The sequence below is a fragment of the Nerophis lumbriciformis genome, linkage group LG23 (assembly GCF_033978685.3).
Source record: "Nerophis lumbriciformis linkage group LG23, RoL_Nlum_v2.1, whole genome shotgun sequence".
NCBI lineage: Eukaryota > Metazoa > Chordata > Actinopteri > Syngnathiformes > Syngnathidae > Nerophis > Nerophis lumbriciformis.
This window is the reverse complement of record NC_084570.2, coordinates 11205202-11222404: the sequence shown is the minus strand read 5'-3', so window position 1 is coordinate 11222404 and position 17203 is coordinate 11205202. Positions and strand designations below refer to the sequence as shown.

Genomic DNA, 17203 nt, shown 5'->3' with positions numbered 1-17203 from the left:
AACAATAGACATTACACATCACAAACAAAAATAACAAAAATACATCATACATGACCAACACATTTACAGGCTTGTCAGACAGGTCGGCCGGGCCTGTTGTTTAGTGCGGCTATAGCTGCAGGGATAAGGCTTTTCCCGAGGCGGGCCCTACGGAATTTGATAGCTCTGTACCTGCGCCCTGATGGTAGTGGGATGATGTATTGGTGTAGTGGGTGAGTCATATCCTGGACTATTGTGTTTGCCAGTCGAGTGATGGACCTGTGGTTTAGATCTGAAATGTTGGGGACGATTTTACCTGCTATGTTTGTAATGCGTGTGGGTTTGGTCCGGTTGGTTACAGAAAGCAAAGTGAAAAAACATGTGGAACAGCACAGAAGGATGGGTTGAACGATGCTTTGGTAAAGTAATAACAGGAGGTGAGGTACAACGTATAGTCCTTTAAAGGCCTACTGAAACCCACTACTACCGACCACGCAGTCTGATAGTTTATATATCAATGATGAAATCTTAACATTGCAACACATGCCAATACGACCGGGTTAACCTATAAAGTGCAATTTTAAATTTCCCGGGAAACTTCCGGTTGAAAACGTCTATGTATGATGACGTATGCACGTGACGTCAATAGTTGAATCAGACATTTTGGAATAGGTCGGTCGCCAGATTAAATCGTCTTTTTTCATCGCTAAATTCCACAGTATTCCGGAAATCTGTGTTGGTGAATCTTTTGCAATTTGTTAAATGAACAATGGAGACTGCAAAGAACAAACCTGTAGGTGCGATCGGTGTATTAGCGTCTGGCTACAGTAACACAACCAGGAGGACTTTGACTTGGATAGCAGACGCACTATCCGACGCTAGCCGCCGACCGCATCGATGATCGGGTGAAGTCCTTCGTCGCTCCGTCGATTGCTGGAACGCAGGTGAGCTTCGGTGTTGATGAGCAGATGAGAGCTGGCGTAGGTGGAGAGCTAATGTTTTTAGCATAGCTCTGTCGAGGTCCGTAGCTAAGTTAGCTTCAATGTTAGCAACAGCATTGTTAAGCTTCGCCAGGCTGGAAAGCATTAACCGTGTAGTTACAGGTCCATGGTTTAATAGTATTGTTGATTTTATGTCTATCCTTCCAGTCAGAGGTTTATTCATTTTGTTTCTATCTGCAGTTAAGCCCGATGCTATCACGTTAGCTCCGTAGCTAAAGTGCTTCACCGATGTATTGTCGTGGAGGTAAAAGTCACTGTGAATGTCCATTTTGCTTTCTCGACTCTCATTTTCAAGAGGATTTAGTATCCGAGGTGGTTTAAAATACAAATCTGTGATCCACAATAGAAAAAGGAGAGTGTGGAATTCAATGAGCCCTTGTACCTAAGTTACGGTCAGAGCGAAAAAAGATACGCCCTGCACTGCACTCTAGTCCTTCACTCTCACGTTTTTCATCCACGAATCTTTCATCCTCGCTCAAATTAATGGGGTGATCGTTGCTTTCTCGGTCCGAATCGCTCTCGCTGCTGGTGTAAACAATGGGAAAATGTGAGGAGACTTTCAACTAGTGACGTCACGCTACTTCCGGTACAGGCAAGGCTTTTTTATCAGCGACCAAAAGTTGCGAACTTTATCGTCGGTGTTCTCTACTAAATCCTTTCAGCAAATATATGGCAATATCGCGAAATGATCAAGTATGACACAGAATAGATCTGCTATCCCCGTTTAAATAAAAACAATTCATTTCAGTAGGCCTTTAAGTTTACGGATGGCTGACAGTCTTTGTTGACTTCTTTTTTGAATGTCCGTGGTGTGCTGCTCAAAGGTGAGTTTATTGTCCAAGCTATGCCCAGGTATTTAAAAGTGTCAACTGTTTTAACTGTTTGTGTGTTTATGATGATGGGGTGTTGAGGTGAGGGGGGGTTGAACCATATTTCTTCTGTTTTATTGACAATGATTACCCGATAACAGGCTGTGCATGACTCTGTGAAATGTTTGACTGTGTTATGATAGTCCAGGATGGATTGACTGTTGGAGAGGAGTGCAAGAATGGCTGTGTCATCTGAGTATTTTAAGTATGTTGTGGTGGGTGAGACTAACAGACTATTTAAAGGCTCAGGAAGTTTTCACGGTTTGTTTTTTGATGAGAGTGTGAAACAGCAGAGAAATATTGAACTTTTTTAAATGTAATAAGATCCTGAATTTAGGGGTTTTATTAGCTGTAAACTATAATGATCAAAAATGTTAAGAACTGAAAAATCTTTGTTGAGCTTTTGAGCTGATTATTGGGTCATCGGGAGTACCGCGAGTTTTCCTGGCGGATCGACCAAAAACTGGCCAAAGGACTGCAGTTTGTTTAATCTGTGCTGGTAATTCTAACTCTACCAAAGCGATGAATCAGCTTGTAGAACATTTCTTATGTACAGAGGGCGCACTTCTTCTGACTCTGACTCTGGATCAACATTTGCAATTCAAATTAGTGTAATGCATTAATTAGTTCCAACTGCAATAACACTCCCCAACACTCTTCAATTGCCATTATGTGCGTGCAAGAAAGGAAACTAAGCAGCTCGCGAGTCGACAAGAGTTGCGACCAAGTGACTTTTGTCCGTACAGTGTGTGTGTTTGTGTGTACTGTAGTATTGTCCATCTGTTGACTTGAGAAAAATCTAATTCGTTGAAATAATGTTTCTTGTTAAGAATAAAGGAAATCAAATAACAAATACAATTAGAGATGTACTGATCGTTCGGCCACCGATCAATATCGGTAGATTTTTGTGAAAAAGTAAGTGATCGCCAATGCTGACCCCCTCTGGCTGACAATATTTAATTTTAGTCCCCCGGCTGACAAGCCGCTAGCAGCTAATTATGTGTCTCTATGCACAGTGTGGAGCTGCTACTCTAAGCTAATAGTAATCCCCCCCTTCACGCCAAATTTGTCACGTGTGGTGCGCATGGTGATGCGGGGGTTTGTTCTCCCAAGATGCAAGGGACGAATCCGGACAGGACTTGCAGGTAATAACTTGATTTAATAATAAAATAACACAAAACTGGTACAAAACAGAAAACAAACCGACAGGAAGAGGTGCCGAACGCACTGGAAGCTAAGGTTAACACTTAGCATAAACTATGGAACTTAGCTGAGTCAAGAATCAAGAATGAACTTACGTGGCAGTCGCGTGATGCAAAAACAAAGAAAGCAGAACGAGTGATGAACAAAGGTGGGCTTAAATAGCGTCTGTGATTACAACAGGTGCGCGTCAGAAACACAAGCGGCAGGTGGAATTAATAAGTAACTATGGTAACCAACTCAAAGGTGCACAGACAGGAACAAAATGAGTCCAAGACTAACAGAAAACCCAAACAGAAATATGATCCGGGCAGCGGATCATAACAAAATTAACTGTATTTCTTAGTATCTTACATATTATTCTTATGAAACGTATTATTGTTACTGGAGGACGATGCTAAACATTTATTTACACTGGGAGCAAGCCAAGAACAGCCATGCTAATAGCTAAGCTAACCGCTAAGCTAGCTTCAAACAACACCAAGAAATAAGTGCTTAGTAAAGGTTAAGAAGTGTAGACGGAACCATGGTACTGCAGAAAGTAAGCAGCTAATTACAAGAAATTAACAAAATAAGAGTCTAGAAAGAGGATAATATAACTGTTTGTGTGTCAGCATTGTCACAGTCAGTGCACAACATGTACACAGTATGTGTATATATTTATATACATATATATATAGGCTCCAGCGCCCCCCGCGACCCCGAAGGGAATAAGCGGTAGAAAATGGATGGATGGATGTATATATGTGTATATATTTATATATATGCATGTACATTTATAGATATATGTATGTATATATGTATGTATTTCGCTTATCTATATTGTGTAAATGTGTGTATATATATATGTATATGAATGTGTGTATACATATATACATACATTCATAAATGTATGTATGTATGTATATATATTTATATCTACATACATACAACACACACATACATGCTATCTATCTATCTATCTATCTATATATATATATATATATATATATATATATATATATATATATATATATATATCCCCTGGGGATAGGTTGATCGGCAACACTAAATTGGCCCTAGTGTGTGAATGTGAGTGTGATTGTTGTCTATCTGTGTTGGCCCTGTGATGAGTTGGCGACTTGTCCAGGATGTACCCCGCCTTCCGCACGATTGCAGCTGAGATAGGCTCCAGCCCCCCTGCAACCCCAAAAGGGATAAGCGGTAGAAAATGGATGGATGGGGATATATATATATATATATATATATATATATATATATATATATATATATATATATATATATATATATATATATATATATATATATATATATATATATATATATATTAATGACCCCCACCATGACATGCATTAAGCTACAACCCCCCCCAAAAAAAACAGCATCAATCTATATTTTGACAAAAATACAATGTGGGGCCAATGTGTGTTGTTTGGGAGCAGTTCAACTTTTCATCAACTTAACTCACCTTAATGTGTGTTCCTAAATTTGTGTTGGTCGCCTTAGATGAAGTGAGCCGTTATGATTTTGGTTTACAGAGTAAACAACTACAAACTAATGTTTGGGTCACTGTTTTCTCTAAATGCATACATTTGTCTAAATATGGCCAAGGACAGAATCCCTCTGCCATTTTCAAGTATGTTATTTTTTTTTGAGTGGTCAGCTTGAAGCGTCCCTCTGTCTCCGACTCCCTCGTCGTCATGTGACATGAGTGCGTGACTGTTACGTAATGTTTCACCCTAACCTTAGCCAATTGTGGACCCCGACTTAAAGAAGTTGAAAAACTTATTCGGTTGTTACCATTTAGTGGTCAATTGTACGGAATATGTACTTCACTGTGCAATCTACTAATAAAAGTCTCAATCAATCAATCTTACAAACACTAACTAATCATCATGGATGTTCTCCGTATGTATGGATGTTCTCATTCATCCAGGTCATTGGATTTTCTCCGTATTTGTTTTTTTTCCTGGATTCGTAGTCCGTTTTCTCTCTTTGTAGCTTTGATTTAGCTACCTCGCTACATGGGTCTAAAAATAGCTAAGCTACCGCCTAGCTACTGTAAAATGTAGTTAAGCTACGTAGCTTAGCGACATGTAGCTGGTTACTGCCCATCACTGCCGACATGTAAAAGAAGGGCGGATCGATCCATAAATTGGTGGTGTCTATACCAAGGGTAGTATCAGTTTATGATCAATAATAGAGTGATTAGATATCATTTTTTATTTTTCAGAAGTTATTATTATTTTTATTTATTTTCATGTTTACAAACTTAGAGACTAATTCCCTGGACGCAGGAGGACTTTGAGGGCAAAAACCTAAATATTTAGATGAATAGTAGATAGTAAGTTTTTGCTTTTGTTTAGTTGTTGTGTACTATTGACTTTGTTTTGCCCAAACAAATGTCCATAATAAAAGAGAATTGGGGAACTCGTTTCAATATTGTGTTGATATTGTTAAACAGTCAATAGCACTCACAATAATAATAATAATAATAATAACTGGGATTTATATAGCGCTTTTCTAAGTACCCAAAGTCGCTTTACATGTGGAACCCATCATTCATTCACACCTGGTGGTGGTAAGCTACTTTCATAGCCACAGCTGCCCTGGGGTAGACTGACAGAAGCGTGGCTGCAATTTGCGCCAACGGCCCCTCCGACCACCACCTATCATTCGTCATTCAGTTCACCGGTGTGAGTGGCACCGGGGGCAAAGGGTGAAGTGTCCCGCCCAAGGACACAACGGCAGCGATTTTTGGATGGTAAGAGGCGGGGAGCGAACCTGCAACCCTTAGGTTTCTGGCACGGTTGCTCTACCCACTACGCCATGCCGCCCCTATAAATAAATAGAAACATTTACAATTAATACATTGGATTAGTATCGGTCGATCTCACTCACGGATGATCGGAATCGGCAGCGTAACACCTAGATTGGGACATCCCTAATTATAATACTACAACAGTATTTGCTTCTGAATGGGCTCCTTCAGCGGCACACACACACACACACACACACACACACACACCTGTCCTTTGGAGCAGATGGTGTGCAGCGGGTCAACTGATGCTAGGAGTGTGCTTCTGATCCCGATCAGCTGTCAGGTCTCGTTGATCCGAGCAGGCGGGCGCACGATCACCTCAACAGCTGCTTGTTCTGCTGCAGCGACACGTTTGATCGCTTGACCTCTCAGAATCAATACTTACCCTGTCTGCTGTTTTTAATGTGTAATAGCTTTTTATGTCATGGTGGATATTCCTTCATTAATATCCCCATTAAGCGATACCGATGACAGCAATTTGGCGACAATGGAGCTTTTAATACTATCCAAATTTGACAACAACAAACGAACGAAGGTGTCCTCAACGCAATGTGGCGTCCTTGCTCGCGGCTAACGTCCCTCCCCAGTGCAACTATTACATCACCAATCCTCACCTGTATCGGTGACCAAAAAGCCAAGTTTCTTACAGCTATCACAATGATTGGAGGATTCGAGAACAAGGAATAGCTAAACATGCTACACTACACACTATCGGATACAAAAATGATACCAAATATAGTATCAGTATATTAATGATACCAAATATAGTATCAGTATATAGTTGATGCTACAGTGGAAATAGTTATAATCGTGAAAAAATGCAAATGTAAGATTTCAACTGATTGTAATGGAATTGATATGGAAACGATAAAAAAGGTTATTGAAGAGATCTCAGGACCCTCCATCCATCCATTTTCTACCGCTTTTTCCCTTTGGGGTCGCGGGGGGGCGCTGGAGCCTATCTCAGCTACAATCGGGCGGAAGGCGGGGTACACCCTGGACAAGTCGCCACCTCATCGCAGGGCCAACACAGATAGACAGACAACATTCACACTCTCAGGACCATTAATGTATATTAGTAACCTATCATTTCAAACAGGTACATTTCCAAACAAAATGAAAATAGCTAAAGTTGCACCAATTTATAAGACTGGAGGCAAACACCAATTTAGAAATTATAGACCTGTTTCTTTACTTCCACAATTATCTAAAATAATTGAAAAACTGTTCAGTAACAGATTAGAGAGTTTCACAAACAAAAATAGAATACTCGAAGAGAACCAATATGGTCTGATGTGCCCGAAACAACTCCCTAGGGAGGCGTTCAGGTGGCAGCCTGACCAGATGCCCGAACCACCTCATCTGACTCCTTACTTTGAGCTCCTCCCGGATGACAGCGCTTCTCACCCTATCTCTAAGGGAGAGCCCCGCAACCTGACAGAAGAAACTAATTTCGGCCGCTTGTACCCGTCATCTTGTCCTTTTGGTCATAACCCAAAGCTCATGACCATAGGTGAGGATGGGAACGTAGATCGACAGGTAAATTGAGAGCTTTGCCTTCCGGCTCAGCTCCTTCTTAACCACAACGGATCGATACAGCGTCCGCATTATTGAAGACACCGCACCGATCCACTCTTCCCTCTCTCGTGAACAAGACTCTGAGGTACTTGAACTCCTCCACTTGGGGAAGGGTCTCCTCCGCAACCCGGAGATGACACTCCACCCTTTTCCGGGCGAGAACCATGGACTCGGACTTGGAGGTGCTGATTCTCACTCCAGCCGTGAACCGATCCAGTGAGAGCTGAAGATCCTGGCCATTTTTGACCCTCCCATATTTATTCATTTGCTGACTTGCCACTTTTGCCTCATCCCATTTCACGAGAGTTTTCATTATTTGCAGAGCTGCAGGCGATGGCTCGCTGGCTCCTCCCGATTGCAAGCGTCACAGTGCCACCTTGTTGACATCACTTCAATCCCGCTCGACAAAAACGCCTTGAGCTTCCGAGTCATCCGCTGGAAGTGTGCCGCCAACAATGGGGAGGAAGACTCCTCGCATAAAACTTAGTGACGTGCTCACACACACTTATCCTTTCTCCTTTTGAGCCTGGGCCACACACTTTTAAAGGCCTGGCTTCCACCCCCACCCGTCTTCCAGGCCCAGACAAAGGGTGGAGAGCGGCCATGGCGCCCTGTAGCCAGGTGTTCGCCACTGCTGCCTCAGGCCGTAAAAGCAGCGAGCCTCAGCCTCCAGCTGCCCTCGCCGGCCTCCCATTGTGTGCCTCCTTTGTGCGCCCACCCGCCCCTCGTTCATTCATGGGCCACACAGGGGACGTCCTTTCAGCCTTGTGTGTGTGTTGAGTACGCGTGCCTTGGGGAAAGCGGGTGTTGCGGGTCTCCTCCTCCTCCTCCTCCTGCCGCTGTCTCCGCGCCTCATTGTGACACACCTCCTTGTGATTGGCGTAGACCCCAGCGCTCCCAACAAGGGAATGGCAGACATTGTTGGTTCCATCTGTTCCGCTGCTCATTGTCCAAGTTGCTTCTGGACGGACAACACAGATCTGCAACTGGCTGATCCTCATGATTTTTATGAATGGAGACATGTAGGAAGCAAGGCTGGTGCAATTTTTTCCTGTCGTTTTTTGGTTGATGCACTGAAGATGTGGTAAGTGTTTGCTACTAAAGAGGTGCCTTTGTAACTGTCTTCCTGTGCAAAGTTGTTGGATAGAGTGATAGTAGAGTGGAATTATATTCTAAACCGGGGTGTCCAAAGTGTGGCCTGGGGGCCCGCAGCTAATTTTTTGAACAGCCCGCTGCACATTTTATAAATACCATAAAAAAAATAGAATATCTTTTTTTTTCTCTCCTGTATCTATTTTTTTTAAATGCAATGTATTTATTAGTTAGTTTTTATTTATTTATTTATTATTAATAGTTTTTATGTATTTATTTTTTTAATATATGACATTCACTGTTCACAATTGATTTTTTTCTAAAAAACAAAACAAAAGGGGAAATGTTAAAGGACAAGATATTACCAGGGCTCAGAAAATCTATAGAGACTACTCCTACCCCCACCAAGGACTGTTTTCACTGCTGGACTCTGGAAAGAGGTTCCGCAGCCTCCGTAGCAGAACCTCCAGGTTCTGTAACAGTTTCTTCCCTCAGGCCGTAAGACTCTTGAACGCATCATAATAATCCCTTCAATTACCCCAAAAAACAGATGAACTCGCTGGACTATAAAGACAATATAACATACATCCGTAAACGTAGATGCATATGAAAAAGTGCAATATATTTATCTGTACAGTAAATCTATTTATTTATATCTGCACCTTATTGCTCTTTCATCCTGCACTACAACGAGCTAATGCAATGAAATTTTGTTTTCATCGTTACTGTAAAGTTCAAATTTCAATGACAATAAAGGAAGTCTAAGTCTAATTATTTATTTTTCTGAAGTCATTGCAATAAAGCAGTGATTGTCAAACTGTAGTACATCTACCACTAGTGGTACACAGACTTTATCTAGTAGTAAACCAAATACTCCCATCAATTAAATATCCAAACACAGTGTTACTGTTCAAACTGTGTGTAATGTTACAGCGATAAAAAATATTAAATACATTTGCTAAATAAACCCCCTGCCTAGTTTTTAATGAATACTTGGGTCTACTATGCTACTTCTATTTTAATGTTTCTCATTAAAGTAGTACTTGGAGAGCCAAGTGTTTTTCTGAGGTGGTACCTGGTGAAAACGGTTCGACAACCACTGGTTTGAACTTTAGACTTTTACTTTTAAAAAGTGGAATAAAAGGGTAAACATGTGAATTGGAATTGGGGTTTAAATCACCAAAAATTATTCCCGGGCGCAGCCACCGCTGCTGCTCAATGCTCGCCTCCCATCCCAGGGGGTGATCAAGAGTGATGGGTCAAATGCAGAGAATAATGACAATCATGGGTACTTTAACTTTAACTTTAAATGTGACAGGAAAACATATGCAAGGTTGACTGTAATAACACAAAGCTACCATGCAGGCTGTTTTTTTCTTTCAAGTTGTCATTGTTAAAAAAAAAAGAATAAAAATCAATGTTGTTATGAATTATTAACCTATTCAAGGCTCAAATTACTTTACATGACAAATTATATTTAACAAACCAAAGGAAATGATCTAGAGACTTAAGCGTTGAAAGTAAAAAATAAAAAATACTTGTTTTTGACATTTTTATAAGTGGGGCCCTTTTAAATCCTTAAAAATTTTAGTGGGACTTTTTTTTTTTCCAAAACGGTCAAAAAATAATACATTGAAATTAATGTTATGACTTATGGATGTATTTAAGGCTGTAGTTACTTCACATCAATTATTTCACTTTTAAATGTTTTAGGGGGAAAGTATTGCAGATTTTTTAAACAGGCTTTCGACAAAAAGGACATCCATCCATCCATTTCCTACCGCTTGTCCCTTTCTGGGGTCGCGGGGGGTGCTGGAGCCTATCTGACAAAAATGAAACATACAATTATATACTGGACAAAAATATAAAAGCAACACTTTTGTTTTTGCTCGCATTTTTCATGAGTTGAACTCAAAGATCTAAAACTTTTTCTATATACACAAATGACCCATTCCTCTTAAATATTGTTCACAAATCTGTCTAAATCTATTAGTAAGACTGTCTTCTTTGCCAAGATAATCCATCCCACCTCAAAGGTGTGGCATATCAAGATGCTGATTAAACAGCATGATTATTGCACAGGTGTGCTTTAGGCTGCCCACTTCAAAAGGCCACTCTTAAATGTGCAGTTATGCTTTATTGGAGGTCTGGGAGGGTCAGAAAAGCAGTCAGTATCTGGTGTGACCAGCATTTGCCTCACGCAGTGCAACACATCTCCTTGGCATAGAGTTGATCAGGTTGGTGATTGTGGCCTGTGGAATGTTGGTCCACTCCTCTTCTATGGCTGTGCCAAGTTGCTGGATATTGGCAGGAAGTAGAACACGCTGTCGTTTTCGCCGATCCACAGCATCCCAAACATGCTCAATGGGTGACATGTCCGGTAAGTATGCTGACAATGCAAGAACTGGGATGTTTTCAGCTTCCAGGAATTGAGTACAGTTCCTTGCAACATGGGGCCATGCATTGTCATGCTGCAACATGGGGCGATGGTCTCGGGTGAATGGCACAACAATGGCCCTCAGGATCTCGTCACGGTATCTCTGTGCATTCAAAATGCCATCAATAAAATGCACTTGCGTTCGTTGTCCATACCATAACCCACTTCCACCATGGGCCACTCTATTCCAGTTGACATGAGCAAACCACTCTCACACACGACGCCACACACGCTGTGTGCCATCTACCCTGAACAGTGAAAACCGTGATTCATCAATGAAGAGAACACGTCTCCAGCGTACCATCGAATGTAAGCATTTGCCCGATCAAATCGGTTACGACGACAAACTGTAGTCAGATTGAGACCCCGGTGAGGACGACAAGCATGCAGATGAGCTTCCCTGAGATGGTTTCTCACAGTTTGTGCAGAAATTATTTGGTTATGCAAACCAATTGTTGCAGCAGCTGTCCAGATGGCTGGTCTCAGACAATCATGGAGGTGCACCTGCTGGATTTGGAGGTCCTGGGCTGGTGTGGTTACACGTGGTCTGCGGTTGTGAGGCTGGTTGGATGTACTGCCAAATTCTCTGAAACGCCTTAGGAGACAGCTTATGGTAGGGAAAGGAGCATTCAATTCACAGGCAGCAGCTCTGATGAGCATTCCTGCAGTCAGCCAGCCCTCAAAACTTGCAACATCTGTGGCATTGTGCTGTGTGATAAAACTGCATATTTCAGAGTGACCTTTTATTGGGGGCAGCCTAAGGCACACCTGTGTAATAATCATGCTGTTTAATCAGCATCTCGGTATGCCACACCTGTGAGGTGGGACAGATTATTTGAACAATATTTGAGAGGAATAAGTCTTTTGTGTGTATATAGTAAACGTTTTGGATCTTTTGAGTTGAACCCATGAAAAATGGGAGCAAAAACAAAAGTGTTGCTTTTATATTTTTGTTCAGTGTAGGTAATAATAACCACAGACCTGAAATTGATAGAGATATTTTAGTGTTGGATTAAAAAAAAGATCTAAAATATGATTTAGACCAGAGCTGTCAAAGTTTTCAATGAGGGCCACATCGCAGTTATTAGGGCTGTGAATCTTTGGGTTTCCCACGATTCGATTCAATATCGATTCTTGGGGTCACGATTCGATTCAAAATCGATTTTTTTTTTTTTTCAATTCAACACGATTCTCGATTCAAAAATGATTTTTTCCCGATTCAAAAGGATTTTCTATTCATTCAGTACATAGGATTTCAGCAGGATCTACCCCAGTCTGCTGACATGTAAGCCGATTGTAGCTGAGATAGGCTCCAGCGCCCCCCGCGACCCCGAAGGGAATAAGCGGTAGAAAATGGATGGATGGATGGAAGCAGAGTAGTAGATTTTTGTAAAGAGCTTTTACAATTGTAAAGGACAATGTTTTATCAACTGATTGCAATAATGTAAATTTGTTTTAACTATTAAATGAACCAAAAATATGACTTATTTTATCTTTGTGAAAATATTGGACACAGTGTGTTGTCAAGCTTATGAGATGCGATGCAAGTGTAAGCCACTGTGACACTATTCTTTATTTTTTTATAAATGTCTAATGATAATGCCAATGAGGGATTTTTAATCACTGCTATGTTGAAATTGTAACTAATATTGATACGGTTGTTGATAATATTCATTTTTGTTTCACTACTTTTGGTTTGTTCTGTGTCGTGTTTGTGTCTCCTCAATTGCTCCGTTTATTGCAGTTCTGAGTGTTGCTGGGTTGGTTTTGGTTTTGGAATTGGATTGCATTGTTATGGTATTGCTGTGTATTGTTTTGTTGGATTGATTAATTAAAAAAATAAATAAAATAAAATAAAAAAATAAAAACATAGATTTAAAAAAAAAAGAGAATCGACTCTGAATCGCACAACTTGAGACTCGCGATTCGAATTCGAATCGATTTTTTTCCCACACCCCTAGCAGTTATGCTTGGCCCCAGAGGGCAGCTTCTAACAGTGAGTACTAATATTAGTAGATTTTTTAAAAACTAAAATGTAATAAAAATATAGTAAGTTGCAATAATTTCACCTCAAAATGTAGTGTATATTACTGTAAATGGAAAAACAGTACTGCTGTTTTTATGGTAAAAAAAAAAAGGCAACTCAGTTGCCAGAATTTTACTGAAAAATTTACATTTGTTTTTTTTACCGTAAATAAAAAAAATAATGCAATTTTACAGTAAAATGTTGGCACCTGAGCTGCCAGGTTTTTTTTAAACTGCAAATCAACAACTGTAGATGTTTTGGTGTATTACTGTTATTACTGTAACCACAGTTTACTACAGTAAAAAAAAGTACTGTTTTTTTCATTTAGATAAAAATGATTTAAAAACCACAGTAAATTTCACAATTTTACAATGAAATCTATTGCTACTTTTACTTTGCACCATTTGATGGATAACTGGCTTTGAAATCATTATTATTAGTATTTATTTATATTTAAAATATTTTCATTTAGACAAAAATGCTGTAAAAACCACAGTACATTTCACAATTTTACCATGAAATCTATTGCTACTTTTACATTGCACCATTTGATGGATAACTCGCTTTGAAATCATTATTATTAGTATTTATTTATATTTAAAAATGGCTTGAATGTTTGATAATATATTTTTTCATAATTAAACAATATTTAAGTTAACATAATTTGCGATTACATGAAGTACTTTTTTTTTTTTTCTCTCAAAATAGAAAGAAAGAATACATTTAGTAAGAAAAGTGACAGTACTTTATTGTTACATATTATTTCCAGGCTTTCGAGGGCCAAATAAAAATACAAAATAAAATGAAGTGGCGGGCCTTGAGTTGACACTTTACCAACATAGACGGGAGCCTTAAAGGTTTAAAAAAACAACAAGTATATATTGAATTGATTTTGAAAATGAAAAATATCAAAATGGCCCCCGCATGGTTTGATTTTTCAGTGGAAAAAGTGTGGACACCCCTGTTCTAAAGGCTGCTTATGGATGTAAAGTTGCGGTGCTTTTTTGGTGCATCTTGCACTTGGGGCCTGAAAAAGTGTTCAATGTTGATCAAAAGTGTCACTACAGTTGATTTGCTGATGTGTAAGTCGGGGGAAGCCCAGCGTCATCATGACCTCCTAGTGTCAGACACCCCCCCACCCCAGTTTGTCCCTGTGACGCCCTTCCTCCCCCGACAGCACCACACCAACTCCCGGCACTTTCAACCGCCGCCCGCCAAGCTCCCCAAACGGCAAGCGTCACGTTACATATTCATGACTCGCCGGGAGGGGGACTGTTTGGGTTTGAAAAATGCGCCGTTGGGGCGACGCTGGGCCAACGTTGTGTTGAGGCCATTAGTTACTTTAAATGTGGGAGGTTGGCAGAAGACTATTGAATTGATCTTTATTGTCATTGCACAAGTAAATTTTTCTTTGGACGACCAGAACTTGGGTGACGAAATAGTTTTAGTGGCCAGGTATGTTTACCACACAAGGAATTTGACTTGGTAGACTGTTTTAATTTGTGTGTCCTGATTGGCTGTCCTTTTGCACGTGACTTTTGCGACACCGTGTAAAAATGTGTACTTGCCAACCTTGAGACCTCCGATTTCGGGAGGTGGGGGGGGCGTGGTCGGGGGTGGGGCGGGGCGTGGTTAAGAGGGGAGGAGTATATTGACAGCTAGAATTCACCAAGTCAAGTATTTCATACATATATATATATATATATATATATATATATATATATATATATATACACATATATACACATATATATATATATGTATATATATATATATATATATATATATATATATATATATATATATATATATATATATATATATATATACACATATATACACATATATATATATATATATATATATACATCCTGAAAATATGCAAACAAAACTGTGTTTGGATAATTGATACTTCAAACTTGCATAAATAAATCTTAAGGAATATAACATAACTTGGCTTCTGAGAGCTTCAAAATGGAATGAATAAAATGCTAAAGTTGTTGATAAACAAGCAATTATTTTAATAATTAAATATGGTCATTTTAAATGAATTATTATGATAATTTAAAATTAATTATTTCAAATATGTTTATTTTAATGTATAATTATATGGCTGGATGTAATAAGGAGTCAGAAAAAAATAAAAACAAAAATACAATTAATTTTGATGTTTTTAGCAAAATATAGTAAAAATGTATTTAGTTTTTTTTTTTTAAATTAATAGATATATTTATTTTTAGGTAAGATAAACATAATAATACAATGTATCTCTAGTCTGGATGATTTAGTTCTTGTCACCCTGTTGTCCTCACTCAGGTCCGCATGGAGCTGGAGGGGGTGTGGCCTCCAGCTCCGGCTGAAAATCGGGAGATTTTCGGGAGAATATTTGTCCCGGGAGGTTTTCGGGAGAGGCTCTGAATTTCGGGAGTCTCCCGGAAAATTCGGGAGGGTTGGCAAGTATGCCATGCAGCGATCTGAACATGCAAAAAGACTTGTCGGCCTGCAATGTCACCTTTCATTTCCCTATACTCACCACTAGTGGGCACTTTTCACCCACTCATGTTATTCCGTGTTGACTCTCAGTGACACACACGCTGACAAAACCTAACTTGTTCACAGATAACATTTCTGATAACTTTTTTGAAGAAGACAAAAATTCTTTTGACAACAAAGTTACTGCTAAAACAATAACTTTTACTCACAGCAAGTGATCGAAAGTCCATTGTTGTATGCCGCAACACAGAATAACATGAGTGGGTGCAAGGCGGCGACTTGTGGTGAGTATAGGGCAGGGGTCGGCTACCCAAAATGTTGAAAGAGTCATACTGGACCAAAAATACAAAACAAAAATCTGTCTGGAGCCGCAAAAAATGTAAAGTCTTATATAAGTGTTATAATGAAGACAACACATGATGTGTCTATAATAATAAATAATAATAATGGATTGTTGATTGTCATGTACAAATGTACTTTGTGGACGCTGTCTGCTCCACGCGCTGTAAGTTTTTGCTGTTGTCCAGCATTCTGTTTTTGTTTACTTTGCAGCCAGTTCAGTTTTAGTTTCGTTTTGCATAGCCATCTCTAAGCTTCAATGCCTTTTCTTAGCGGCACTCGCCTTTTGTTATTTTTGGTTTAAGCATTAGATACCTTTTTACCTGCACGCTGCCTCCCGCTGTCGTCTGCATATTGTGATCACAACAAACCATGTTCCCGACATCTACAACGCAATTAGCTACCTGCTGCCACCTACTGATATGAAAGAGTATTACATGGTTACTCTGCCGCGCTCTAGACAGCACAGACACTCAACAACGGCACATTATTTGCGGATTATAATTACTGGTTTGCAAAAAAAGATTTTTAACCCAAATAGGTGAAATGACAGGCTTCACGGTGGCAGAGGGGTTAGTGCATCTGCCTCACAATACGAAGGTCCTGAGTAGTCTTGGGTTCTATCCCGGGCTCGGGATCTTTCTGTGTGGAGTTTGCATGTCCTCCCCGTGACTGCGTGGGTTCCCTCCGGGTACTCCGGCTTCCTCCCACTTCCAAAGACATGCACCTGGGGATAAGTTGATTGGCAACACTAAATCGGCCCTAGTGTGTGGATGTGAGTGTGAATGTTGTCTGTCTATCTGTGTTGGCCCTGCGATGAGGTGGCGACTTGTCCAGGGTGTACCCCGCCTTCCGCCCGATTGTAGCTGAGATAGGCTCCAGCGCCCCCCGCGACCCCAAAGGGAATAAGCGGTAGAAAATGGATGGATGGAAGGTGAAATGACATAATCTCCCACGGCACACCAAACTGTATCTCACGGCACACTAGTGTGCCACGGCACAGTGGTTGAAAAACGCTGTGTTAATCGGATTATAGACGCACAGATTGAGATACGCATTTGCAAATAGTTTTGCAACAATTATACTTCCATAGACTGTGCTTTCCTTGTACATTGTATATTAACAATGAACAAAAATATAAACAAGTACTGAAAGAACTAATAGGCAGTGGTGATAAGAGCAAAAGGATGACGAAGTGAACATGAGTCAGTATTAGTTCCAGGGTTATTCTACAGCCACAGGTCTGGCACTCAGTGACTGTTAAGCGTTCAGCAGAGTGATAACCTGAGTGAAGAAGTTGTTCTTATGACGACTTGTTTTGGCGTACAGTGATTTGTAACGCCTGCCAAAGAGGAGGAGTTTTAAATA

General features: G+C 40.1%; 1 protein-coding gene across 2 annotated transcripts in view; it reads left to right on the top strand.

Moving 5' to 3' along the window:
* LOC133622391 (probable ribonuclease ZC3H12C) overlaps window positions 1-17203 on the top strand; it is a 57812-nt gene that overhangs the window by 3763 nt on the left and 36846 nt on the right. Inside the window, exon 1 of one of the 2 annotated variants that reach the window (XM_061985100.2) lies at window positions 8052-8532. The exons of the other annotated variant lie outside the window; for it this stretch is intronic. The gene's annotated coding sequence lies outside the window, so the exon portion shown is untranslated. Of the gene's footprint in view, window positions 1-8051; window positions 8533-17203 lie in introns of those variants that run through there. 2 annotated transcript variants of the gene reach the window in all.